Below are 27,390 nucleotides of genomic sequence, written 5' to 3'. Positions count from 1 at the left end.
ACTTTTGGTATGAAATTCTTTTTTTTTTTTTTAAGATTTTTATTATTTATTTATTTGACAGAGAGAAAGAGATCACAAGTAGGCAGAAAGGCAGGAAGCAGGCTTCCTGCTGAGCAGAGAGCCCGACGCAGGGCTCGACCCCAGGACTCGATACCAGGACTCTGAGATCATGACCTGAGCCAAAGGCAGAGGCTGAACCCACTGAGCCACCAGGCACCCCTGAAATTCTTTTTTTAAAATGGAGATAATAGGGCCTCTGGGTGGCTCAGTTGGTTAAGCAACTTCCTTCAGCTCAGGTCTTGATCCTGGAGTCTTGGGATCTAGTCCCGCATCAGGCTCTCTGCTCAGCGGAGTCTGCTTCTCCCTCTGACCATCCTCTTCTCCTTCTCTCTCTCTTTCTCATTCTCTTTCTCTCAAATAAATAAATAAAATCTTTTAAAAAATAAAATAGAGATATTATTAAGAGGTAATTCTTTTTTTTTCTTTCTTTCTTTTTTTTTTTTTTTTTTTTTTTGGTAAACTTCCACCTTTCAAGGACTCTCTGTCAATGGATGGGAGATTACAGATAAAGCCATTAAAGCTTTAGTTAAAAAGCATGGAAACAGGTAATAATGATAAGCTCATTTATATATACCTTTCATTTATGTATCACCTGTCAGTTTACACAGTGCATTCTATGGTTTTTGTATTATGTTATTTGGTGTTTCATCAAGAACTCATTATCCACATGTGTCAGTTGAATAAACTGAGGCCCAGAGCCATTAAGTGACCTGCTAACCAGCACACAGTAAGTTATAGAAGCTAGACTTTCCAGTTTCAAGCATAGCGTGTTCTGGCACAACTCAAGGAAAGATGTGGAAAACATTTTCCCTCACTTGTTCAGAACCTCAAGGCCAATCACAAATAACTAGAGACTTTTCCCATCATGATTTGATGAAATCAAATGGAAATCAAATGGAAAAGAAAGAGTTAGTACCATGCATTTATCCCACCATTCTGGAAAGATCAAATGACTACCTTTTCAGTAGCTGTCATTCTCCCACACTTTGGGGGAGGAATTGCCCACGCACCACGGTAGGGTGACCAGTAGCCAACGGCACTGTGGGAAGGTGCTCAGACTCACAGGATTCCACAGGGACAGAAGGGGTTTGACTTTAGTAACATGAAGTCTCAAACTGGGGGAGGGGGGCGGCCTTCAGATACGGTTCTCTCCAGGCAGCAGCTGCTGCTTCCACACCCTACGGGAAACGTTTAGAAAGAAGCTTCATGGAGAGCAGTGTTGCCCTCTTCCTATTTCTGAGGTGAGATGATATGGAGGGTGAACATTTTTGCTCCTTGAGTTTGAGTCTGATTCTGATTTGTGGACATGCCAAGGGAGTCTGGTGAGTCTTGCCCAGTGTGTGGACCAGAGGGCACTGAAGTCCAGGCATGAACAACTCCTGGATAAACAGGACTTTTATCATGACCACTCCCTGTGGAGAGAACCTGCTGCCTTTTCTTCAACTTTTTATTTGCTTTTTAAACAAAGTGTCCCATACACATTTAATATTAAAGTATATATAACAGAGTAAAGTATAAATAACAGAGTAGGTTGTTCTCTGAAGCTTAATAAAGGATTGTAGCTGGAAAATAAAATGGGAGGAAAAATCAAAATAAGAACAATTTATTGAGATACATGCACGTTTTATTAAATTTGTATTTCAGTGTCCATAAAAAAAAATAAAGTTTCCCAATGTTACCAGCCTGGGAAAGTCTAATTGAATAATACTTAGATGTGATAATGTGTTAAAAACATGGCAGATGAGGAGTGCGATGTGAATTGGGAGTTCAATATTTTCTCAAGGATCTGTTTGAAACATCATTACTTCAATTCACTCTCTTCCTTATAATTTCATAAACCACAAGGCATAGGAATCAGTTTAATATTGTGTTTTTGGAAAGAGTAATTGAGAAACTAGATATTTGCTTAATTAAAACTGTGGTTGTTTTTGATACCTTAGCCTTTCTATTTTATAAGAAGAAAAATATTCTACTAAATTGACTCTAATCATTGATCAACTTATTGTGAGGAGGGAGTATTGGATGGATTATAATTTATTTACAGAATATCTATCCTTTTACATATTGACATGTTATTTCCCCCCCACCAAAACTATTTCTGTGAAGTGTTCTTTAAGTAGCAGGAGAAAAAATGGAATCATATAAGCCTGCTCATTAGTTATGTGGATTTAGGAAAGTTACATATATTTTCTGAGCCCCAGTTACCTTACTTATAAAATATGGGTCATAATGATTATCAGGGAGAGCTCTTATGAAAATTAAGAGAAAGTTTATTAAAAAAAAAAAACTCTCAGTGACTGGTATTTAGTATGTGCTCAATAAATTCCACTTTGTTTCAGCCTACACTGATTATCCCCTCTCTGAATGCCTGTAGCATATGCTGTTTATTTCCCAGTATTTCTACAATGATAACCTTGTCTCCATAAGCAGCTTTTAAAGCAAGACTACCTTTTGCACTTGCAAAATCTGGCACAATACACGGAATAATTTGGGGGAATACCCTGAATCCTCCCAAGGTCAACAGGCTGTGAATTGTGTAATAACTTGTTTGTAGAAAAACACACCAAGGAGCATGGCCCTTTGTGATTAAAAAAACAACAAAGCAAAACAACAAACAAACAAACAAAAAAACCAGTTGCAGCTGGCCAATAAAAACCTCATCAAATTGAATTCTGATTGGCAAAGTGTATGAGAAGATTAAGAAGGCCAACATTTCTTGAATAAGTTGGCAGAAGGCTGTGGTTTCTCTGAATTATCTCATTTTTGAGTCCTTGTCCTTGGATAATTTTGATATATGTCAACATTAAATGGAAAGATAAAACTAGAAGATGAAGTCTTGGCAGGGATTTCCAAAATGTTCCCTGTTGCTGGTTTTGAATTTCACCTTCACCTCCCTCTAGAATATTAATCCTTCGGTTTAGAAAAATTCTAGTGTATTTTCCTTGTTTCTTTGTTTCAGTTATTACTATTTGCATATATTGCTTCTACTGTTTTAATACACAGGTTTATTTTTAATAGTTTTAACTTTCTTGCCTTTAACATTTTAGAAAACACTTTCCTACATTATTGAAAACTTGTGATTAAAATCAGTTTAGTGTTTCCAAAATTTATTATCCATCTCTCAAATGTTGAATAGTTAACGGTTTCTAATATTTGAAAGTAAATACAGCCCCAATGATGTTTCTGCATAGAGATTCCTACCTCCCCTTTTTGACTATGTATTTAGGCTAGAATATCCAAAGGGAGATTTCTGGGTCTAACCACAGGAAAATACCGTAAAATCTTGATTCACATTTCCAGATGATTTCAAGGATTCCATCAAGTTATACTCCATCAACAGTAGAATGCCTGCTCATAATACTCTGGCCACTCTGTTGTTTGGGATGGGGTGGAGAGTTGAGGGCTGAGGACAAATTGAGCATCACTGATTTGATAGGGAGAAAAAGATGTTGCATGATTCCTTTAATACTCCTGTTTTTCATTACTTGGTTTTATCTTGATTCATATGTTAGTTCTTTGCATTTCTTCATGTGTACATTTTCCATTCAAGTTCTACTGAAGGCATAGTGTTTTTTGTAACAAAGATTTTATTCTTTTAAGATAACACAGTTCTTTTCTCTGTTTATATTAGATTATTATATCTATATTTTATTTAATTTCTTCTATATTTGTTGAAAATTGACTCTTAAACCCAGAGGGATTTTGAAATAAAACACTTATTGATATTTTATTTATTCTTTTATTTTTTAAAAGGTTTTATTTATTTATTTGAGAGATGAGAAAGCAAGAGCAGGGGGGGAGGTAGAGGGACAAGAAGACTCCACATTGAACATGGAGTCCAATGCAGGGTTCAATCTCAGGACCTTGATTTCACGACCTGAGCTAAAACCGAGTCAGACGTTTAACTGACTGTGCCACTCAAGGGCCCCACAATGCTTGTTTTTAAAATATAAAACAATATATTTAAAAAAAATTAAAACATATAGAATTAGATAAAAAAAAAATAAAAATGGCCCTTAATTCTACTACCCTGTGAGGAGCATTGTTCACATGTGATCTATTTCTTTCAGTCTTTTTTCTAAATATTAAAAAAATAATTTAAATAGAACCATGACCACTAGGATAGTTTTGTAGTTTTTATTTTCATTGACTGCATTGAAAGGATATTCTCAATTCATAAAATATCCCTTGAAAGAATAACTTTTAATGGTTGCATAAAATTTATGTACAAACTCACTAACAGATATTTGGATGGTTTCTGAATGTTTGTTATTATATGTAATATGATGAAAAATCGTAGAATAGAGACTTAGAGGTGGAATTACTGGATCAAAGGCATGAACCTAAATATTGCAAAATAGCTTTCTAGAAAGTGGTAACAGTATGTATTTCAGCAGAATGTAAAAATGTCAATCAAACCTCATTTTACTGGCATTGAGCATTATTATACTTTTAAATAAAATTTTTTGCTTCTTAGGATTAGGTTATAGTTCACCATTTTGATTTGTTTCTCTTTGATAGCAGAGTTAAAAAATTTAATAGAAATTTTCTTTAAGATTTTATTTATTTATTCGAGAGAGTGAGAGAGAGCATGAGCATAGGGAAGGGCAGAGGGAGAGAAGCAGGCTTCCCGCTGAGCAGGGAGCCTAAAGCAGGGCTCCATCCCAGGACCCCAGGATCATGACTTTAGCTGAAGGCTAAGCCTTCAAACTGACCCACACAGGGGCCCCAATAGAACATTTGTTTATCCCAAATTTATTATTTGCTTCTATTCTGTGAAATATATGTTCATATTTCAGAGGTTTTATTTCTTTTTAAGAGCTCTCGGTATAGGGGTACTAACTTTCCATTACAGCTATTGTAAGCATTGTAAGCATTTTTCCAGGTTGCCATTTACATTTAAAAACTCCCATGTTCAGATTTATAAAAACTATTTAGTTATATTAATCTCCTTTATGTTTTCTTCCATTGTTTTTAGTTTAAAAAAAGCGTCAAAAACCCTGAACTTAATATTCGTCCACTTTTTCTATTTTAAAATGTTTTCTCAATTAACTCTTTATATTTATAGTGATATATATATATTTATATCTATATTTACATATATATTTATATTTATTTATATTTATTTACATTGATTTTATTCTTTGGAAACGAAAAATGTACTAAGAAAATACAATTACCTGTATTCTTAACACCCCAAACTATCTGCTGTTAGTATTTAGTTTTTTGCCTCCCTTTTTCTTATCTTTTCAAAGAATAAGTTGTCTTATTTGCAAACTCATTGTTCAGAAATCATTTTGCTCCTCAAATTTTTAGGAATTGCTGAGAATTTCAGCATTTTGTTGCCAGCGCCAATCCTGGGGCTGCAGGTGGGACTGGGAACCAAGTCATACTGACACTTCTTGGCTCCAGAATCTATTTATTTTCTTTCAAAGGTGTTTTAAGTGTTCAATGACCTTTGCTTTTGGGGGGTTTGTTGTTGAAGAGATGTGGATATTTTCACTTTTCTCAGGTTTTGGTCATTCATTTCATTGGCTACTAGGAAAAGAGATTCAATGTTAAAGATGCAAGAAGGCCACTACCTATGTTCTCCTCTAGGATTCTGATGGATTCTGTTTCATGTTGAGGTCTTTTAATCATTTCGAGTTTATCTTTGTGTACGGTGTAAGAGAATGGTCGAGTTTCATTCTTCTACATATAGCTGTCCAGTTTTCCCAGCACCATTTATTGAAGAGACTGTCTTTTTTCCACTGTATATTTTTTCCTGTTTTGTCGAAGATTATGTGACCGTAGAGTTGAGGGTCCATATCTGGGCTCTCTACTCTGTTCCACTGGTCTATGTGTCTGTTTTTTATGCCAGTACCATGCTGTCTTGGTGATCACAGCTTTGTAGTAAAGCTTGAAATCAGGTAATGTGATGCCCCCAGTTTTATTTTTGTTTTTCAACATTTCCTTAGCGATTTGGGGTCTCTTCTGATTCCATACAAATTTTAGGATTATTTGCTCCAGCTCTTTGAAAAATATCGGTGGAATTTTGATCGGAATGACATTAAAAGTATAGATTGCTCTAGGCAGTATAGACATTTTAACAATGTTTGTTCTTCTGATCCAAGAGCATGGAATGGTCTTCCATCTTTTTGTGTCTTCTTCAATTTCTTTCATGAGTGTTCTGTAGTTCCTCGAGTACAGATCCTTTACTTCTTTGGTTAGGTTTATTCCCAGGTATCTTTTGGTTCTTGGTGCTATAGTAAATGGAATCGATTCTCTAATTTCCCTTTCTGTATTTTCATTGTTAGTGTATAAGAAAGCCACTGATTTCTGTACATTGACTTTGTATCCTGCCAGGTTGCTGAATTGCTCTATGAGTTCTAGTAGTTTGGGGGTGGAGTCTTTTGGGTTTTCCATATAAAGAATCATGTCATATGGACTCTGAAAAACAATCTGAGGGTTTTGAAGGGGCAGGGGGTGGGAGGTTGGGGGAACCAGGTGGTGGGTATTAGAGAGGGCACGGATTGCATGGAGCACTGGGTGTGGTGCAAAAACAATGAATACTGTTACGCTGAAAAGAAATTTAAATAAATAAGTAAATAAGTAAAAACCACTATTTTTGTACAAAAAATAAATAAATAAATAAAAATAAAGATGCAAGAAGGAAAAATCCATTCTTACTTATTTCAGTCACTAGTGTAAAGAGATGATTTGGAATGACTTCTCTGAGCGGGGCCAGTCTTCTAATACCATTTGCTAGATAGTATTAGATATGTTTCTGAATAGTATCTTGTTGGTTTAGAAGCTTTATTAGATAGTAAGCTTTCCTCCTCATCAGAATATGTAGAAAGCCTACCCATTCTATTACATTAATGTGTCTGCCAATTCTTGTGTCAACGTCACATTTCTCTATTATATTTCTATTAAGTAAAAGGAGAAGTGCTTCATTTTATTTTTAAACAGTTTATTCTCCATTCTTTCTTGTTCCATTTTTCTGGACTATATTTAGAATGTTTTCTCAATTTCCTCCAAAAATTCTCTCGGAAATTTTCTTATTAACATTTTTTTAAGTGTTATGTTACCTGGGAAGATCAATGTCTTGTCAAATTTGTAAACATTTGCATTCTGCATATAACCTTCAGCTCGATTTCTAGCTCATTAATTCTCCCACTGCATGCCATTTAATCCATCAGTTGAATTGTACATTTTTAAAAAAGATTTTATTTATTTATTTGTCAGAGGAAAAGGGAGAGCGAGCACAAGCAGGGGGAGCAGCAGGCTCCCCATTGAGCAAGGAGCTAGATGCGGGGCTGGATGCCAGCACCCTGGGATCATGACCTGAGCTGAAGGCACACACTTAACCTACTGAGCCACCCAGGCATCCCTGAAGTCTACATTTTAATTATTACATTTTCGTGCTTGGATTTCTTCCCTTCCTTCCTTCCTTCCTTTTTCTTTTTTCCTTCTCCTCCTCCTTCTCTCTTTTCTTCTTTCTTTTCTTTTCTCTCTTCAAATCTGCCTATCCAAGTTTGATAGTTTTTCATTATTTGTACATACTTCTAATATTTTCTGGAATTTCTTTAGAAATATCATATATTCTTATTTTATATTCTGTAACTAAAAGTTCCAGTATCTGCAGCTTCTGTGCGTCTGACTTTACCACTTGTTGTTTCTGGTGATTCTTGCTCATGGTGCCTTGTTTCTCATGTGGCTTCTGAGTTTTTAATGTCGGCTCATGTTTCAAGCTCCTTTCAGAACACCAGGAGGACAGGGTAAATGTACATTTCTCCAGTAAGAATTTGCCTTTTCTTCTTCCTGGTTCTAAATCAGAATCACCTTAAAAAAATCTGGACTTGGGGGTTTTTCAGATCAAACAAGTGGTACAAATTTAGGGCACCGAGCAGTGTGAGGGCCAACTTGTGATCATAAACTGAAGGGCAGATGGGCACTTTCTGTGGTGTCTCCTTTATTTGGGGTGAGCCCAGTTTATTCTTTTACTGAAGGTAGAGACATTTAAGATCCTGGTTCTATGTGCACATTTCTGTTCTGACTCCCTTCTTCTTATGTCTGTTAGGGTGTTCGATCCTGTCCTCTGTGTTGCCATTAAAATACAAGGTATGAGAAAATATCCCCATTTTCATTCTAAATTAAGATGCCAGACCACCCATAGAGGACATGCTAAGAGAGTGTAAGGTTAGTTTTTCAGGATTGGCAGTTACTCTCAGTCTGTAGGAGAAGTAAAGGTTGTAGAGCTGGAGAAGGGATTTTGAGGAGTAACTTAGCAGTTTACTCTAATGAAAGAGGGAAGTGGACCTTGACTTCAAGCCATGGGGGAAGGGGTGGTGAGAGCCACTTTGAGAGTTCGGCCCATGTCCCTTGTGGCTTAGGAGCCATAGGGACTAGTGTCAAACTTAAAGAAGCCATTTTTGGCTTCTAAATATGGTTGTTCTGATAGTCATCATTTGTCCATACTGAGATGGCCACTTTGCATAGGCTGATCTATGCCAATTGCTCTGAGGCCTTAATAATGCTAACGACCACAAATGAATTGGCACATTTAATTTTCTTTAAAAATATAATTGTGTGGATAATAAAATGCTTTTTTTGATAAACTTAGGAGGTTCATGTTAGCACAGATCTGTGGATTGTTATTGACATGATACCAAAAATAGCAAATGTATTCAGAAATATATTCCTTCCACTTTGGTGTTTGACTCATTGGAATTAGAGAGATTTAGCCTCCTGATGAACCCATAAAACCTTTTTACTGTTAGGGAAAAGCATTCAATCTCATTGAAGGGAAAATATATAACATGGCATTTGAGAAGAAAATAAGATAGGCTAACGCCTTGCACAATGATAGAAATGACAATTTTTTGATTAGCAAATTGTCAGCATGGGGCACATTCCTTCAATTTTCAGCAATTTGAGATCCTAGCATTAATCAGCTTTTGTAGAAGGCCACCCGCTGTTCGTACAGCAGCTAGGAAGGCAGTAATGAAAAACTGTAGAACTAGCATTAGATCAGAGATCATGTTGACTGGAGTGTTTTTATTTTGTGTGAAGATCCTTTCTTATTATTCTTATTATTATAATCATTATTATTATTATTTAAGAATTGCTCAAAACATGCCATGTCCTCCTCAAATGACTCTGTGAATGCTTTCTTTTAGGACAATAAGTGGTGCTAATAAGTTGGCAGACCTCTCACCAACTAGACCTTTGATACATGTTGTGTGAGCACATTAATATGAAATAAGCATTACAGAAACATAAGGAGTGTTCCTCGCTCATAATTGTCTTTTTATGTAATGCAAAATGAATTAAACTATCGTGTTGCTCCCAGGAAGCCTGAAACACTTATAAAATAATGATTTTTGTTTTTATAAATTAGTCTAATTTATCCATTTCTTTATTGCCTATGAGTTTCCTACAACATTCAAGGTGCTGCAGGGACTGAACAGATGTGTGGGGATGGCCCTGCTGTGAAAGAGCTCAGGGTATCCACATACACACCATCGTTTGGTCCCCATGTTTTTACTTCCTCTCTATTCTTGGTCTATTGAATAAAAATGACAATATCTTCACATGTGAATGTGACACTGTTCACCCCTTATCTGTAAACTATCGCTATGTGCTTTTTTTCTAGAATTGAAGCTAAGGACCACCAATTCATCACTTCTGGTGTTCTTGGTCTACCTTGGTACCAAACAAGACATTTTTAGAAAAAATTCTAAGGCTAATTAGTATATAGACTGTCACCTAGAAGGAGAACAAAATATGCTGACTGATGCAGGACTAGATATGGCAATTTTATTTTATTATTGGCTATACCCTGAGTAGTTCCATGGAGAGAATGAGAATGTGAAGAGGCAGTTCAGTCATTTGTGGTTCATAGAGCCAACCTGTGGACTCTTCTCAGTGGAGTGGTTTAGTAGATGGTGATGGAAACCTCAAACAGGAGGTCTCAAGTTGGGGATGATGACTGTGCTTCAGAGGGTAGAACTTCCTGAGATTATAAGTAACATTTTATATTTAAGAACCTGTATATTTTCTTGAGGAAATGATCTATAGCTTTCACTGGATTCTCTGAGACAAACATGAATCCCCCAGAAGTTACAAACTATTGGCCCAGGTCAGTACTTGGCAATTTTTTTTAAAAGATTATTTATTTATTTGACAGAGAGATCACAAGTAGTCAGAGAGGCAGGCAGAGAGAGAGGGGGAAGTAGGCTCCCTGGCGATCAGAGAGCCTGACTCAGGGCTTGATCCCAGGACCAGGCTCAATTCCAGGACACTGAGATCATGACATGAGCCAAAGGCAAAGGCTTAACCCACTGAGCCATCCAGGCGCCCCACTGGCAAATTTTTTATGGAAAGCACCAGATAGTAAATATTTTAGGCTTAGAAGAATAGATAGTCTCTATAAACAAATAGGTGTGTCTGTGTTCCAATTCAACTTTTTGTTGTTGTTTTTAAAATAAATATGGTGAGTGTAGGCTCTGGTTCTCTGACCTCTGGCTTAAGCCATGACTTGGTAGCGTGAACTTTCAAAATACTGTGCTAAAGTAAGTTTATCCAGGTTTTCCCTTTTATGAAACTCAGATTTAATGCAATGATTTTTATTTATTTATATTTGTCTTACTGAAGTATAATTTACATGGAGTAAGATGAACAAAGCTTTACGTGTACTACTCAAAGTATGTGTCTACATCCATATAAACATCACCCACATTAAGATATATTCCATCACTCCAGAAAGCTCCCTAATGTTTCTCTTTAGCTACCATCTCTCTCCCTGGAAGTAATCATTCTTTATTCTTCTATCACCATAGCTTAGTTTTACCTTTTCTTTAACTTCATTTAAATGCAATTATAGAGCAGTGTGTATCTTTTGTGTGTGTTTGGCTTCTTTCCCTCAACCTAATGTTTTGAGGTTCACCTGTGTTTTTTAACACACAGATTTTTAATAGATATTCTGGTTCTTTATAGTGTTGTTGCTCAAGATCCCACTTGCTTCACTAGCAAGACTTTTGGTTTTTATAGTGCTAGATTAGGGGTCACAAGGAGATCTAGGAAAATTCCTCTCTTTACCCTCCCACCACCTGGAGTCAAATCACAAACACAGAAACTACAATTCAAGAACTCTTAGTTACTTGGGATGCCTGGGTGGCTCAGTTGGTTAAGCGGCTGCCTTCGGCTCAGGTCATGATCCCAGCATCCTGGGATCGAGTCCCACATCGTGCTCCTTGCTCAGCGGGGAGCCTGCTTCTCCCTCTGCCTCTGCCTACCACTCTGTCTGCCTGTGCTCATGCTCGCTCCCTCTCTAACAAATAAATAAAATCTTTAAAAAAAAAAAAAGAACTCTTAGTTACAAATAACATCAACAAATTGAAGCACGAACTGAGTACCTTTCCTCATTGAAGAATTTAAATATTTAAATGTATTCTTAACAAGTGAGGGCTCTTGGGGTGCCTGGGTGGCTCAGTGGGTTAAACCTCTGCTTTCGGCTCAGGTCATGATCTCAGAGTCCTGGGATCAAGTCCTGCATCTGGCTCTCTGCTCAGTGGGGAGCCTACTTCCCCCTTTCTCTCTGCCTGCCTCTCTGCCTAGTTGTGATCTCTGTCAAATAAATAAATTAAATCTTAAAAAACAAAACAAACAACAACAACAAAAAAAACAAATGAGGGCTCTTGTTTCTCTTTACCTTTAGATCATTATAAGCCAATCTGGTTTTACACTACCACTGGCCCATAAAATTAAAAGAAAGTTTCCAATGCCCTTTGGTCCAGTGCTTCTTAGACTTGTATGTGCATATGAATTACCTGGAAGTCTTATTAAGATGCAGATTATAATTCAGGGGGTCTGGGTTATGGCCTGAGAATTTACATATCTGGCAAGTTCCCACATAGTGCTGATGCCGCTGACATGGGAAACATGTTTGAACAGCAGGGCTCTCATCTAGTAATTATTACCGATGCAGTCTGGACCAGAGACAATGGTATCCAAGGGCAGTGGCAGTGACAAGTCAGAGAGAAGTAGGACATTTATGAGTTAAAATGAAGAGACCTTGCTGAGAAACTGGAATAGTACATGAGGAACAGAAGACACTAAGGGGATTCCCAGGGGTCTGCTTTAGGATATTAGATAAATGGCAGTAGCTCTGGATACCTTCCAGATCGCTGTCTACCTCTTGACTGCTTCTGGCCCTGGGTCTCTTGCAGCCACGGGAACTTATGGATTTGGGTTCCTACTGGAGCAATATATATCCCATTATTTCTATGTCTAAACTTTAAAGGTCTGAATATGCTTTGTCTTCCTCTACTGGCTTTATGGTGGATTTTTTAAAAATCTCGATTTAAAAAATTGCATTCTCTATATCATAATACATATTGATAGATCTATTGATATAGGTATATCAATCTGCATTCTCTATATCATAATATTTACCTAATTTGTTCTTATGATGCTACCTAACCACCTCTGCTTTTACGAGTTCAATTTTGGCGTAACATATGTTTTTAAATTGTTAACACATGTAGGGCTTATAATCTTCACATGGACTCATGTTCATCACATCTCCCACTGCTGTCTTTGTTAAGTAAGGCTTACTTTATTACAGGTACATTTTCAGACCCTCCTGCAACATGCAGACACCTGATTTTGTTGATTTTAGTCTTGCTTCAGCTTGTTCACAATCATCTCCAGGAACCCCTGTTCATATCAGCTCATGTTCATGCGTTTGTTACCTCTCCACTGAACCCCAAATACACACATGGTATTTGTTTAGGGACTTCATTTATACAGTGCTTCTGATTATTAATTCCATATTTTATAACAAGCACAGTCTAAATTAGTACTAGCAGGTTGTGCTGCACTTTTGCCTGTGACACCCTTCCTACCCATCTCCATAATTCCAGAGCTCTATTTTTAGATGCTCACATAAACATTTCCATTACAAAGTCTTTTCTATCTTTTAAAGAAATTGTGTGTATTTGAAAAATCCCTTGCGCCTAGACATTTATTTGAAGGCCTTGATGAGATGGAAGAATGGCCACAGTGAGAGTAGCTAGAAAAGTAGTTGTAAGCTGGAAGGAAAAGAAGTCAAGATCTAAATAAGGGAAGTCCTAGTCAGTAATTTCAGGGTATGACAAAGTTCAAGGCCATACTAACAGAGTAAGTGGCTGATGGGGGTGCACAGATCATAAGAAATCAGGAGGTTGAGAATCCAAGGTCAAGATGTTAGATGGGCTGTCCACTTGGCTACTAAAGTCACCTAGGCTATTGGCAGGACTTGGGTGGGGAGGAAGACTGGGCCTGTGCTAAAGTCTTTCATAAATGATGGCAATGGAGGGATGAGGGAAGTTGATGTGTTGAAGGGTGATAAATGAAATCTAAGGGAAGTTGGAGAGGCTGTCATGTATCATGTGAGAGGAGGCGATCATTGTTGGCAAGTGATGATGGTGCACACAGAGGACAAAAATTCTCCGTCCAGATTTGAGCTCCATGGCAATGAGAAAATGAACAATTTCCACTTGTGAGGGATGTGGGAAAGTAATTGTGGGGGCGGGGCTTCTCCCTTAAGGAAAGGTTGAGGGATTTTTCAAACAGATAACTGCACAGAAGATTTTAGTATGAAGCAGTATTTCCATAGAATGGAACTCAAGGGTTTAGACGGGTTTACAGGGATGGGCTGGGTCAAGGGCCCAGAAATCCCAACGGATGGATGAGGGTGGAGGAGAGAACGGAAGGACAGAGACTCATACTTTGGGTATTCCTGGTGAAAATACATAATGGGTTTTCAGTTAATCTCTAGAAGGAGAGTCGGCAATGGGCCTGTGTGCAGATGATTTCTCTTAGCTGATGCTGGTCCCAGCAGCTGCAGTTTCTGCAATCACTTGGCCTCAGGTGGTGTTCTTCCAGGCTGCAACCCCACAGCTAAGGCATGAGATGGTGTAAAACCTTATTGTTATGCAGCCTTATCATCAAAATTCCTGCCTATGATTAGGTTCAGCTTTTATACCCTAGCGTCACACTTGCTTTCCATAAATTGGCTGGGATCTATAATAATGTAATCATATACTTTCGTAGTTTTTATAGGCCTTGGAACAGTTTTCAAGGTACTTTCAAGTACATAATGCCATATAATGCCTTGAATTTTCTTTTTAAAAATCACAAAGCTTTTCTCTTATGGTTTATTCACAATTATGGCAAATTCGGGGTGAGAAAAGAGAATTTTATTTTGGGTTAATATTTTCAGTTAGATTAATTGTTTTATCAAGTGGAAATGAAAAAACACATTGAAAACTAAGCTTGAGGAGTGAGGGGCAAGGTGTACACCTTGTCAGTTTTCAGTGACCTTGGATGGGTCAAGGTGATGCTAATTTCAGTTGGTGCATCTTTATGTGTTGTTCTCCAGGCTTGATGGTGTCTTCCACTTTTTATTTTTTCACTTTTAACGTAATGGTCCTCAGGGCTTGAGACTAATCTCTTATTTGTGACTCTTCAAGATTGGAGGGAAGTGGCCGATACTTTGGATATCTGGCTGGTAATGTAAAGCTCACCTTGGCCTTGGAAGCAGCAAAAAGAAACAGAGCATGAAGCATGGAAACTTACCCTCTTACAGATGTTTTTAATGCTCAAGCTTGAGTCAGTTACAAAACAGCTCCTGAACCCCATATTCCTCCCTATTAACAATGTAAGTTATGAAACTCATTTACCTGGAACAAGGTAGACAGTCCATAAATGTGAAGCTTTCATTTCTCCCTCTTAGCTGAACTGTTATTTACATTCAGCACTAAATTGGTGTTTGAAAGTACAGGAAGGGTCTGGAGGTCTTCTGTCCAGGGCAAGCTAGCCTTGGTTGTGGGCAAGTATTAAATAATGTGACCTGTTTTATTTTATACTACTTGGGTGTCCGGATACTAATTTGAACATTTAGCTGTTTTTAGAGAGTGGACAATATTTTAATATCATTGTCAGCTATATTAAAGTACCCAGACAGGACTCACTGCCCTCTAGAGAACAGAGGTAATAGATGTGAGGGGCACTGGGACTTTCTTCTCTTTCTTCTCCTGGCCAGGGTCCATGAAGTTCCTTCCCACAGGTCAGCCTTACTCTGTTTGGGGTCCCAGGAGGTGGGGAGAGGAGAGTAGGTTCTTGGTACTCAGGACTGGATCTTGTGGTTGGCCATGGCCTACCTGCTGCCTGGCTCTGTCTCCTCCCAACGACTGGCCCAGGCCGAATTCCTCTTGCTAGGTGGGCTCTGGCACACGGTCTCATGCTTGCGGAGGGACCCCCATCCCAGGGGCAAGGAAGGGAACGGTCACAACGCCTTCAGTGCGTGAGGGTATCAGCCAGTCACAGAGAATTCCTTGGCCTGATCCCTCCCCGCTCCGGCACCCAGGGAAATAACTCTCAACTTTTTGTTTTTAATTTTTGTTTGAAATAAAGTTTTTAGCTAGCTAAAGAAAAAAAAAGTATACAGAGTTAAATGAGGGGTTTGACAGTTGATGTCATCTACCAAGAATATAATTGTTTGGAAAACAGAATTGACTCGTCAGATGAAGCAAAGAATTTTCCAGGATTTGTCACTGAGGTTTCCTTGTGGGAAGATAAAGGAAGTAATTTCTTGCAGTTTGAATGGACCAATACCACCAAGTATATTTGTACAGATTCATCCTCTCTCCTTTTCTCTAGCAGACCTTGATTATCAAGTGCTTTGTCACTACATACAACTTTTTGATTAAAGGATCTCTTATGTTGGTCATCTCCTTTTATTGCACAGACTGACTCAGTGTTTCTTCAATCTCTTTCAGTAGCTTTACAGATATTGTGAAAAGAAGACTCTCCAAGGATCGCCTCTTTTTTAATTTCCTCTGTTGATTGGCTTAGAATTATGGTTTATGGTTTTCGTTTTCTTTTTTTAATTTTGGGAGGGTTGTTGTTTTAAGGATTCTTATTTTTCCAAACAAGAATAATGAATTTGGGGAAAGAGTTGCTCAAAGCAAAAGTTGATCACTTTATGGAAAGTTTAAGGAAATGCTTATGTAAATCCAATGCCAACAATGTGCTTAAAGAAAAGTCCACTGATACTATTAATATCAACATATTTTCGGGGCGCCTGGGTGGCTCAGTGGGTTGAGCTGCTGCCTTCGGCTCGGGTCGTGGTCTCAGGGTCCTGGGGTCGAGCCCCGCGTCGGGCTCTCTGCTCAGCAGGGAGCCTGCTTCCTCCTCTCTCTCTCTGCCTGTCTCTCTGCCTGCTTGTGATCTCTCTCTGTCAGATAAATAAATAAAATCTTTAAAAAAATATTTAAAAAAATATCAACATATTTTCCTTTTCCTTCTGTTGGTAAGTCTTCCAGGAATTTTCACACCGAGATTTCTGAGTGTAGTCTTTGGAGGATTCTTTCATCAACTTGGCACAGATAGAAATGTCATCTCGACCTTGTTTCTGAAGGATGTTTTAACCTTACTAATTAAGCAACCTCTACCGCTATTCAGTGAAGCTCTCTTGAGAGTGAAGAGCCTTTGATTCGGGAAATCTCCTAATTGAATAGGACCTCTCATCATAAACTAGTCATAACATGTTGATTATAGTTTTACCATTAGGAATTCTGTTGCTTAACACAAATGGATTATAAAAAGAATTTGATTAACCTAAGTCAATTTTAGCCTGGAGATACTTGGAACCATTGACAAGATCAAGTTGCTTTAGCAATCCAGGAGTCCAAGGAAAGAGGGCCTTTGATTCATGATAGGAAAAAAAAAAAAAACTTGTACAATAGAGTTTGTGTTCTTACATAATAGCAGTTTTCCAGTGATAGCTAAAGTCTAATGCTTCTTTTCTCTCTCAACTTGTACTTAAAATTTTTGTTATGAAAATATTAGAAATACACAAAATCATGTAAAGAATTCCCACAAACCCATCATTCACCCTCAATATTACCAATATTTTATCAATCTTGTGTCATCAATCCCCTCCACTTCTTGTTTGTTTTCTGGGGTTATTTAGAGCAAATCCCAGGTACATTATTTCACGCATAAACACTTCAGTATTTGCCTCTGTTGATCTACTTTTATGTTATTAAAATTACTACAAATGCTGAAACTTACATAGTGCTTTATGGTTTTAAAGTACCTTATCTCATTGGGTTATCACAATCATTTGTTATGTATTACTATTACTGGTCAGCACATTATAAACAAAGCAAAACAACCCAGAGGTTTTGAGTGCTGATGACATTCTTAGGGGCTACTGAACAGTGACAATGGGTTTGAAGCTTGGGTCTCCTACAAATAGCTCTGTGTTGTACTTGCTGTGGATATAACCACATCAAGTACAAGCCGATTCCTTGGGTATTTGACTCACCTATTCTGTGCAGACACTCCCTTCTTTTGCTCTTAGGATACCTGAGAACCATGTAAAGGAGGCTGAGAATAGCCAGAGGGAAAGAGGTCACGGGAGATACAACTTTTTATTCTGGTGTTTTGACATCTAGGGCCTTGGTGGCCCTAGAGAGACTGATGTTCCCAGGGCTCCAGTTCCCAGAGAATAAAGGACTCACTTGCAAGTGTGGTTTTCATATGTGAACCAACCAATCCAAGTCCAAACCCTCCTACCCGCATTCTTTACCTCTCTCTTATAGTCCACGCCACTATTTGCCTGTCCCAATCACAGGAGGGCCAGGCAGCAGACAACTAGGGACAGCCCCTGTGCCCTAAAGCCCACCAAAATTATCCAAACTAATCCTAAACCTGCTTACCCTGCCTCACCGATTCTTTCCCATGGCAGCCACCATAAAGGCTCTTGCCCATGTGGCCAGTGTCCCGTGGCGTGCCCCTCCTCTTAGGAACTGTTGGTCTGTGGGCCTCGCTTTACTTGGATAACAATAACATTTTCCAACAAGGTGGTAAAAGCTGAGTAAAATCTCTTGAAACTAATATCAAGGTCTTTCTAAGATCAGACAAGCCTAGCTGGAAGCAGGTTAAGGGTCCAGGTTCAGGTAATTAAATTGGAGACCATATTCCATGAAAAAACAGCCACTGGGACAGATAATGAGGTCAAATGTACACGAACAACATCATAATGGAATGGCAATAGGCAATTGTTAACCTTGCTGGGCTTCAGCTGGGCTGAATTCCAGAGGGAATTATATTTTTCGTTAGGTATGAATGTAATTCAAATACACTCCCTTAGGACCAGGAAGGCAGCATTCCCTTGTGCCCTGACGTTGATGTCTCCCCAGTATTTCTTCCCTCAGGCTACCATTCCTGCTGGTCCTGCCTATCCCATCCTATCTTGTAGTAGCTAACAGTGAACAACTGTACCTGAGGCTTTCAGTTTCTGCCTCTACCTCAAGTGTTTCCTCTTCTCTGAGACTCGACTTCTCAAGCTAATGCTTGCATATCCACTCAGTGTCCCCGTCAGGTAGAATTTTAGATCAGGCACCCTAGACTTCTCTAATATCCTCATTTTAAAGATGAGGAAAGTGAGCTTCAGAGAGGCAAAGGATGGGTCCTAAGAACACAGGCTGCAAAAAAAAGGGCAGAGGCCTTTGACTCTGAAGTACACATTCCCTTACTATGTTGGGAACTTTCAGTAAAATCTGACTTTTATTCAATATAGATCACATCTCACAATAATGAGTTTTAGCTGACTACTAGATGGCCAGAGCACAATCAGTATAATAAATATTTATTTAGGTAACTAGGAAGTGATTTTAAGAAAAAAAGTATTCTTATAACAGTGTATGTCATATTTCATTATAATTCTGATACTGTAATATGCTAGATTTCTCTTTCTGACTTTTGCTTCCATCTACACAACTATCCTCACAAATTCCACTAACACACAACATAAAGACACCCCACATCTGAGTATACGCTCTCCTTTTGCCCTTAAAAAAAAAAAATTCCTTGGGGCTCCTGGGTGGCTCAGTGGGTTAAGCCTCTGCCTTCGGCTCAGGTCATGATCTCAGGGTCTTAAGATCGAGCCCCGCATCAGGCTCTCTGCTCGGCAGGGAGCCTGCTTCCCCCTCTCTCTCTGCCTGCCTCTCTGCCTATTTGTGATCTCTCTCTGTCAAATAAATAAATAAAATCTTTAAAAAAATTAAAAAAAATTCCTTAACTCAAATGAATTTATCTTGATTGATGGGGCAATAATAGGCTATGTGTTAAAATACTTCACAATAACTCATTAATTTTCATACAAGTTGATCTTGAAATAACGTCCTAAAAGCATGCCATCATTTGAGGTAGATTATTATTTTGTACTCATTCTGGGAAATAGGTAATTAAAGCTTCATTACTCACTAAGGAACTCACTTATCTGAGATGTCACTATGGATCCAGGACCCACGTGCCTGTGCTAAGGACTCAAGTGATCTGGACATGATGAGGAAAATTCCTGAGGCCCAGTTCTCTCAAGCTAGAGTTGCAGGGAGGGGAGGGGGGCTGTCAGCCACAGGGCGCTGCGTTCCACCTTCTGAGCTTCTGAGACAATAGGTCTGGGGAGGCCCCAGCCGTCTGCATTTCTAACAAGGTTCTTCTGGTTCAAGAACCACATTTAGAGAGGGCTGCCAGCAGGAGCTGGCAGAAACTCCCAGATTCCTTCAGAGCCAACTCTTGATCTTGTAGCCTTATACCTAGTAGACACGTTATTGCTAACCACCTTCCCCTGCTTCTGCCCTGAACCAAAATTCTCTAAGACGAGGCTCCTAAAGCACAGCAAGTAGTAACCCCAGTCAGACAAATGTGTGTGAAAAGTAGACCAGTGCCAGCCACGTGATAGATACTGCACACTTTCAAGCCTTAGTGCTTTGCAGCAATCAGACAGGCTTTATATGTCCTGTAAGTAATTTGAGCATGAGATGGTTTCATATTTCTGTGCAGTATCAATCTGTAAGAAATGTGACGATATTTTGATGAACCTGCACTGCCCTTGAGCATGGTTTCCTGTAATTCAGGGGTCCTTAGCACAAGCTAAGGTTATGTTGCTTCTCCTGGCAGCTGCCTTTATCCTCATCTATTATTGCTGATTTTATTGTATTGATATTGTCGATCTTCATTTGGGGATGCCATATTTGTGAAATTGCCTATTTGCTAAAATTTATCTGTAATTCCCAAATCAACAGTCAAGGTGCCTCCCTGGTAACAAACCTGCGTTGCCTGCCGTGCGTGTTCTGAGATGACATCCAACAGTGTGAGGCTCTGCCTTTTTGTTTCAGTTCTCATAGTGTAAAAGTGTCCCTGAGGCAGTCCACTTAATGCCATGTTCTTCACATTTTTGTGCTTTTGTTGTAGTTGTTGATTTCATTGCTTAAGATGGTCCCCAAGCATAATACTGAAGTGCTGTGCAGTGTTCCTAAGGGCAAGAGGCTGTAGAGTGTCTTATGGAGAAGAAGTATGTGTCAGCTTAATTTATTTCAGCAGGAGTTATAGCTTTGGCCAAGAGTCCAATGCTGATGAATCGGTAATATATATCTTAAAATAGGCGTCTTGGGGGTGCCTGGGTGGCTCCGTTGGTTGAGTGTCTGCCTTCGGCTCAGGTCATGGTCTCAGCGTCCTGGAACCAAGCTCCATGTTGGGCTCCCTGCTCAGCCAGAGGTCTGCTTCTCCCCTAGCTCATGCTCTCGGGTGTCCTCTCTCTCTCTCTCATAAATAAATAAAATCTTCAATAAAGAAATAAGTGTCTTTAAACCAAAACACACATAAAACAGGTTATGTATTGACCAGCTGACAAAAATGTCATGACCAGAGGCTTGCAGGAACCTAACCTTTCATTTCCTTTAGAAGCAATGATTAAGTATTCATTAATCCAGTGTTTGTAGCAACTGTACAGAATGTGAATGTCAGGAATAAGGGGAATCAACATGACTTGTTTTTTGCAAAAAATACTTCCACTCTTAAGGAATTTTACTCATCTGTTGATTAAATTTACCAATTCCATGTTATCAGCATCATATACTGACTTCTCGATATGCAGGCTTTCCACCATGGAAGCTTCCCACCATGAAAAAGTAAAGATGTCAGGCTTTCCACCATGAAAAAGTAAAAATGTCACACAGGTGACATAAGGGATCTTCTCGGGTGCAGCGGATCACGGAACGTGGTAAATTTTGCTAATTCTTCTTTCTTTTCTTCCTTAGTCTCTGCAAAATGCAAGTATTTGGCTGCCTTGCTCTTACCGCCAAGGGTGTAGGTCTCCTGGCCTTGCACTGTCACACCTGTGGACCCTGAGCACCAGGAGAGTCCCCAGGCTTTCTGAGGCCTGCCTGGTCAGGAGCCTGGAGAACTTAATGAGAAATTACCACACTTAATGCTGCTGGTCACAATATGGTGAGACTTCTTGGACCAGACTTTTAATGAAGTCTCCACATTTCTATGTTTCCAGAACATAAAACTAATAATGCTTCTGTGGCTTTCCAGCCTTATCATGAAGTAATGCAGTGAAATGTGCATTTAAGGAGGGAGGGGGGAGAATCTCATAGTACCAGGATAAAAGGGGTTTGGGCACTGGATTATTTTTTCCTACTCAAAAGAAAATGCTTTAAACTGTGGAGAAGCAAATATGATATCCTTAGGGAAGCAGTGCCATGTAGTTATGGGGCAGGTGACAGACCTAAAAGTCGACCCATTAACTGCATCTTCTGCCACTTTTGTAACTGAACTAATATTTATAGTAATTCAATAAAACTCTTGAACAAACAAGAGATAGTGATAATTGTTATCATTTATTGAGCCCCTCCCATATTCCAGGAACTGTACAAGGCCCTTGTTACAAGCATTAGTCCATTAGCTTCCCATCTATCTTCTTTGTGGGAGAAGAAACACTATCCCCAACTATCAAGTGGAGTCATTGAAGTTCTGAGGGTTGAAAGAGATAGGGTACAGGTCACAAAGCTAGTATACCTGGACCCAGGTGTGCTGACTCCCTACTTCTCCCTACCCCTCGCCCCCCCCCACCATCTCCATAACCACTGGTTTCTGTGTATGAGGAAGGACAAGGTGGGCTGACTCCCCCCTCCCAGGTATGATGAACTAAAAGGTGACATGACCATGGGACAGGCTGATTTTCACAAACTGAATGTGGACTGCAATTCCGTGAACTTGGGGTGGACAACACTTCTGGCTGAGAACATATTTTTATGCTTTTTGATACTGGTTGATTAGAAGCCAGTGGAAAGGTGATCTGTTGTAAGCAGCTGAATTAAAACTTCTTTAGTATTGTTTTCCCTTCTACAGCTTCATCTTGAGCACTGAATTGTTCTTGCCTTGAACACTGCTCAGAATGAAGTAATGAGAGAAGGACAATACTGTGTTTCTTTTTCTTTTAATCAAAACGTCATGTCTTGAAAAGAATTCCCCATTGAGAGTTGACGGTCTGCTCTTAGCTTGCTTGATGATGTATTCAGATATGTTTGGGGAAGTCTTTCACAAGCTCAAAATTCTTAGTCTCTCTTTGCTCAAAACAGCAAACTGACATAATAACAAAAGCTTAATCTTATTTAATTTCTAGATGTTCACTTCTAATCCACAAAGAGCTCCCAAATTAGCACTACCTGTGCCATATTGGGTTACTTGATATCCTGAATGAGAGGATGGATGTTGTACAAAGCCAGAGCCTATCACGTAAATGATATGAGGCTAGTTTAAGAAATGCCATATCACTATCATTTTTGAGGTTCCTTAGTTAATCTAAGTACAATATGGGATAAGTACCTCTATGACTCTCTGATTTATATATTTTAGTATATTGGGAATGCTATAGATTCTAACACTAAAATAGATATACCAGATCACAGATTTGGAGCCCAGGCCCAAAAGGTCTTGGGGCTCTGGGTGTTGATGTGTCAATTTAAATTTTGTGAGTCAAGTCTTATTTGGGGGGCTTCTTATATTTAAGAACTTTGCTTAGAATTATTTTAAAATGAATAGCTACTTCCTCATTTGCCCTCTGTTTAAGTTTGACTTTCTCTTATCTAAGGTTTCCTTGAAGTGTGGGTCATCTGAGTGTATGAGAAAATCACTTAGCATAACATGATGTCCTGGACAGGATCTCTCCTGTGATTTTACATCTTCTTTTGTCCTGGAAAGTTGAAGGCCCTTTATGATATTCTCTAAATGTCAAGCCTTTTGGTAAGTTTTTAAGAAAGTTGCCATGGAGGAAGGGCAGCTCTCTTTGCTTTTGAAACTGTAGACTTTGTGGTCCAGAGTCCAAGGTTTGAAAAGTGGGCTTTGGACTCACTCACATAAAGAGTACAGATGTATATGTGCACTTAAACCAGATTATAAGGTAAAGGAAATAACTATTACAGCACAAATATGATACATCATGAATAAATTCACAACATGGATAAATACGGATCTAGGTAAAGACACAAAGATGGATAGATATAAGGGTGGGAAAGGATTGTAGGACTTGATTTCCCCTTCTCTGTGGGTATATAAAGGGATGGGACTTCCAAGATCCTGCTCTATTAAAAATTATGAGAGGGAGAATCCAAGTCTGTGTTCATTCAGTGCCTAGTAACACCCTCATTGCAATTAGGTGATTATTAGTGATTTTTCCTGATAATGATAATGTCAGGAAGAGGAATACAACCTTCCTAGTAAGGCAGTACTCAGCAGTCATTACTATGATAGTGATAAAACCATAATGAGTGGTGGTTAAGAGAAGCAGGAAAATCATGCAAATCCATGCCATTAATCACAAGTTAGATCTGATTTTCCTGTGTGCTTCTAGTTTGGTGCATTTCCATCCTTCAGAACACCTCATTTTCCTAATGTTCCTTAACTGATTTTATTCTAATAATAACCTAAAACTGAACCTACTAGGCCTATACCTGACATTCATTTTATAATCTTACAACTAAGTCCACTTTCTTTTTTTTTTATCAAAGTTTTTATTTTTTTTTAACTTTTATCATTTTTTTAATTTATTTTCAGCATAACAGTATTCATTGTTTTTGTACCACGCCCAGTGCTCCATGCAATCCGTGCCCTCTCTAATACCCACCACCTGTCATTAATTTATCAAGGTCTCTCGTAGTGCCTGATTTTATTAACAGGGAACCTTGGTGCTTGCTTGCATCAGATGACGGACTCTTACCAGGTTAGTTCTTAACTAAAGTGCTTTGGGAAAAATATGGGCTTTGGAACCATCAGCTCTAAACTTGACTGTTCGCTTTGCCCCTTCCTTAGGGACAGCCTCAGCAAGACGTTTAACTCCCAGGTGCACACTCTCCTTATTGTAAAGTGACACTAATATTTATTTTGTAGGACCACTGCAAGGAGTATAGTTAGTGCATACGAAGTGACTAGCTCAGAATCTGACATACCTCAGGCACTCCTGGATCAGAGCTGTTAGTATGATGATGATAATGATAATGCATCTGAAAAAAGGGCCCATTTTAACCAAAACATTCCTATTTTTTAGTATATGTGCTGCTGAAGCGAGCACTAACCAAAACGTTCCTGAATCACTGCCCTGTCTTTGCTGGGCAGAGAGCCCGGTGCTTGAAAATAAATTCTTATTTGTTTCGTCCTGTAGGTAAGAGATCGGATTGTCCATCTCATTGTGACACAGTGCCCTAAGGTGGACAGTCCTGTCCTCAGTGCTTGCTCTCGGGTAACAGACAGGAGCTTGGTGGAAATCAGTGCCCATCTGCGAACCCTTAGGTAATCTCTTCTCTGTGAGTATTGTCACCAGACCTCAGCACCGTGGTCATGTTGTTCTTTAGGACTGTGGCTTTGGTCTGTGTTTTCTCTTGATTTAAGTCCTGAAAAAACCAATATACACTTGTGGATGGATGAATTAGGAGCCAGAGTTCTGCCTGATATGTTTCTGTGCTGAGCACAAAAGCCAGCATCATTCTGTGAAGGGACCTGACCCATCAACACTGACTGGAATGGAATATAACAGAAAGGACTGGATGCACGGTTTGAGGAAGTGTGAGATTTGGTCTAATCAAAGATTTTTTGAAGGGCAAATTTAGGATAGGATTCCAACAACAGCACAGTGACCATTCTATATCCTTAACGGGCCTGTCTTAACAACAGCAGTAAATAGTTCTAACCTCTTCTTCCTTTTACCCTCAAATGTAAGCAAGAATGGCGATGGTGACAAGAGGTGAGGGGAAGGCAGAGCAGTCAGGCAAAATGCCCTCTATAACAGAAGCCCGCTTAGCCAAGAGTGTTCACCAGGGAGAGGCACGGTGTTAAAGCTGATGCTCAAAAGGTCTGAGCCACAGCACTGTGTGCTTAACTGATTCCCAACTCATGACCAGTTTCTCCACATTCTTTTAACTCAGAATTCCACAGCTGCAAAGGACATGGAGGACAACCTCCTATCTTTATATTATACAGTGTTATTAGCCTTTCTTCCAGTTATCGTTTCTATATAACAACTGCCCCTGGAATCAAGTGCTACAAAATAACCATTTTATTAGATTCCCAGATTCTGTGGTTTGTGTATGGAAATGATCGCTTATCTCTGTTCTGTAATGTCTGGGGCCTCAAGGGGGAAGACTGAAAGGGTCTAGAATAATCTCTCATTCACGTTTGGCTTCTGGATAGGGATGACTTGAACTCTGGACTGAACGGATACTGTCCACCGAAGAGCTTACACATGGCCTTTCCCTATGGTTTGGCCTTCCTTCCTCATGGCATGGCTGCCCAGGACAGTGCAGCTTTCTACATGGAAGCTCATGGCTCTAGCAGGAGTACCTAGGAAGCAAGGAGGCAGCTGCATCCCTCTGTATGACGTAGCCTTGGAATTCACGTAGTATCATTTCCTCTGTGCTCTAGTGATGCTTGTAGATAATGAGTGTTCCCACTTTTATAGGGAAGGGCATATAGATCTCACCTCTCCATTGGAGGAATGTCAAAAAGTTTTATGGTCGTTAAAAAAAAAATGGCCACTCTATAGTTGAAGCACTTAAGGAAATATTAATAACTTATCATATAACGTCTATGATAATTATAGATTTTGAATTTTTGAGCCAAAGAAAACCTTAAAGATTCCCCTAATCCAAACACTTGTTTAAATAATAAGGATAGTATTGAGACCCAGAGAAGGTGTTATGACTTGCCCAAGCTCACATGGCTGGGCAACGGCAGGACTGGGATCAGATCCCAAGTCATCTGACCACCAAGTGCTCTCTCCATCAGAACAAATGGATATCAGCAACTGAGCATCACTCACTACAAATAACTCTCTCTGACAAAAGAGAGCTTTGGAAGGGGCGATGACACCACCAGCAGGAACAGTTGCACTGAATAGGGACTGCCACCGCTACTGAAAACATGGGAGACAGAGGAAGAGCTGGGAAATCCAGCAATATGCCACCTCTTTAATAATAATGCCTTCTATCAGAGTAGCACTTTCACAGACACATACATTGATCGCCGTAATAACTAAATGATAAACAGTTACTCCCATTATTTTTTCCCCAAGGGAAGCTGGGGTTTAAAGGAATTAAGTAACTTGTCCAAATTTGCATAATTGGTAAATGGCACTGTGGGACTCCACACCAAGTCATCTGGCTGCACATCCTATGTTGTATTTTCCCCAACTGGAAACTGGTTTTAATCTTTCATTTGCAACATAATAAGGGTACATTATTCTATGGAAGTTTGCCTTCTGTGAGGGGAGGGGTTGGGTGTCATGGGATGCATCAGGGGACAAGGACACAAAACCAGCACTTTTGACTCCAGCCCCTTTACCTGTCTAGTGAGCCTTTCATTTCCTTTTTTTTTTTTTTTAAGATTTTATTTATTTATTTGACAGACAGAGATCACAAGAAGGCAGAGAGGCAGGCAGAGAGAGAGGAAGGGAAGTAGGCTCCCTGCCAAGCAGAGAGCCCAATGCAGGGCTTGATCCCAGGACCCTGGGATCATGACCTGAGCCAAAGGCAGAGGCTTTAACCCACTGAGCCACCCAGGTGCCCCAAACCTTTCATTTCTTAAGAATGTCCTGTTTCGTTACCTCTTTGGTTAGGTTTATTCCCAGGTATCTTATGGTTCTTGGTGCTATAGTAAGTGGAATCGATTCTCTAATTTCCCTTTCTGTATTTTCATTGTTAGTGTATAAAAAAGCCACAGATTTCTGTACATTGACTTTGTATCCTGCCACGTTGCTGAATTGCTGTATGAGTTCTAGTAGTTTGGGGGTGGAGTCCTTTGGGTTTTCCATATAAAGAATCATGTCATCTGTGAAGAGAGAGAGTTTGACTTCTTCATTGCCAATTTTGATACCTTTTATTTCTCTTTGTTGTCTGATTGCTGTTGCTAGGACTTCTAATACTATGTTGAATAAGAGTGGTGAGAGTGGGCATCCTT

General features: G+C 39.3%; 1 long non-coding RNA gene across 1 annotated transcript in view; it reads left to right on the top strand.

The window, feature by feature from the left end:
• LOC125083059 (uncharacterized) overlaps positions 1-23,280 on the top strand; it is a 56,235-nt gene extending 32,955 nt beyond the window's left edge. The window contains exons 3-4 of the long non-coding RNA XR_007122161.1: positions 21,198-21,387; positions 22,294-23,280. This is a non-coding gene — a long non-coding RNA (uncharacterized LOC125083059). The remainder of the gene's footprint in view (positions 1-21,197; positions 21,388-22,293) is intronic.
• Positions 23,281-27,390: the final 4,110 nt, after the last annotated feature.

This window comes from Lutra lutra, chromosome 13 (genome assembly GCF_902655055.1).
Source record: "Lutra lutra chromosome 13, mLutLut1.2, whole genome shotgun sequence".
NCBI classification, from domain to species: domain Eukaryota; kingdom Metazoa; phylum Chordata; class Mammalia; order Carnivora; family Mustelidae; genus Lutra; species Lutra lutra.
The sequence above is the reverse complement of the archived record's forward strand: the minus strand, read 5'-3'. Positions and strand labels throughout refer to the sequence as shown.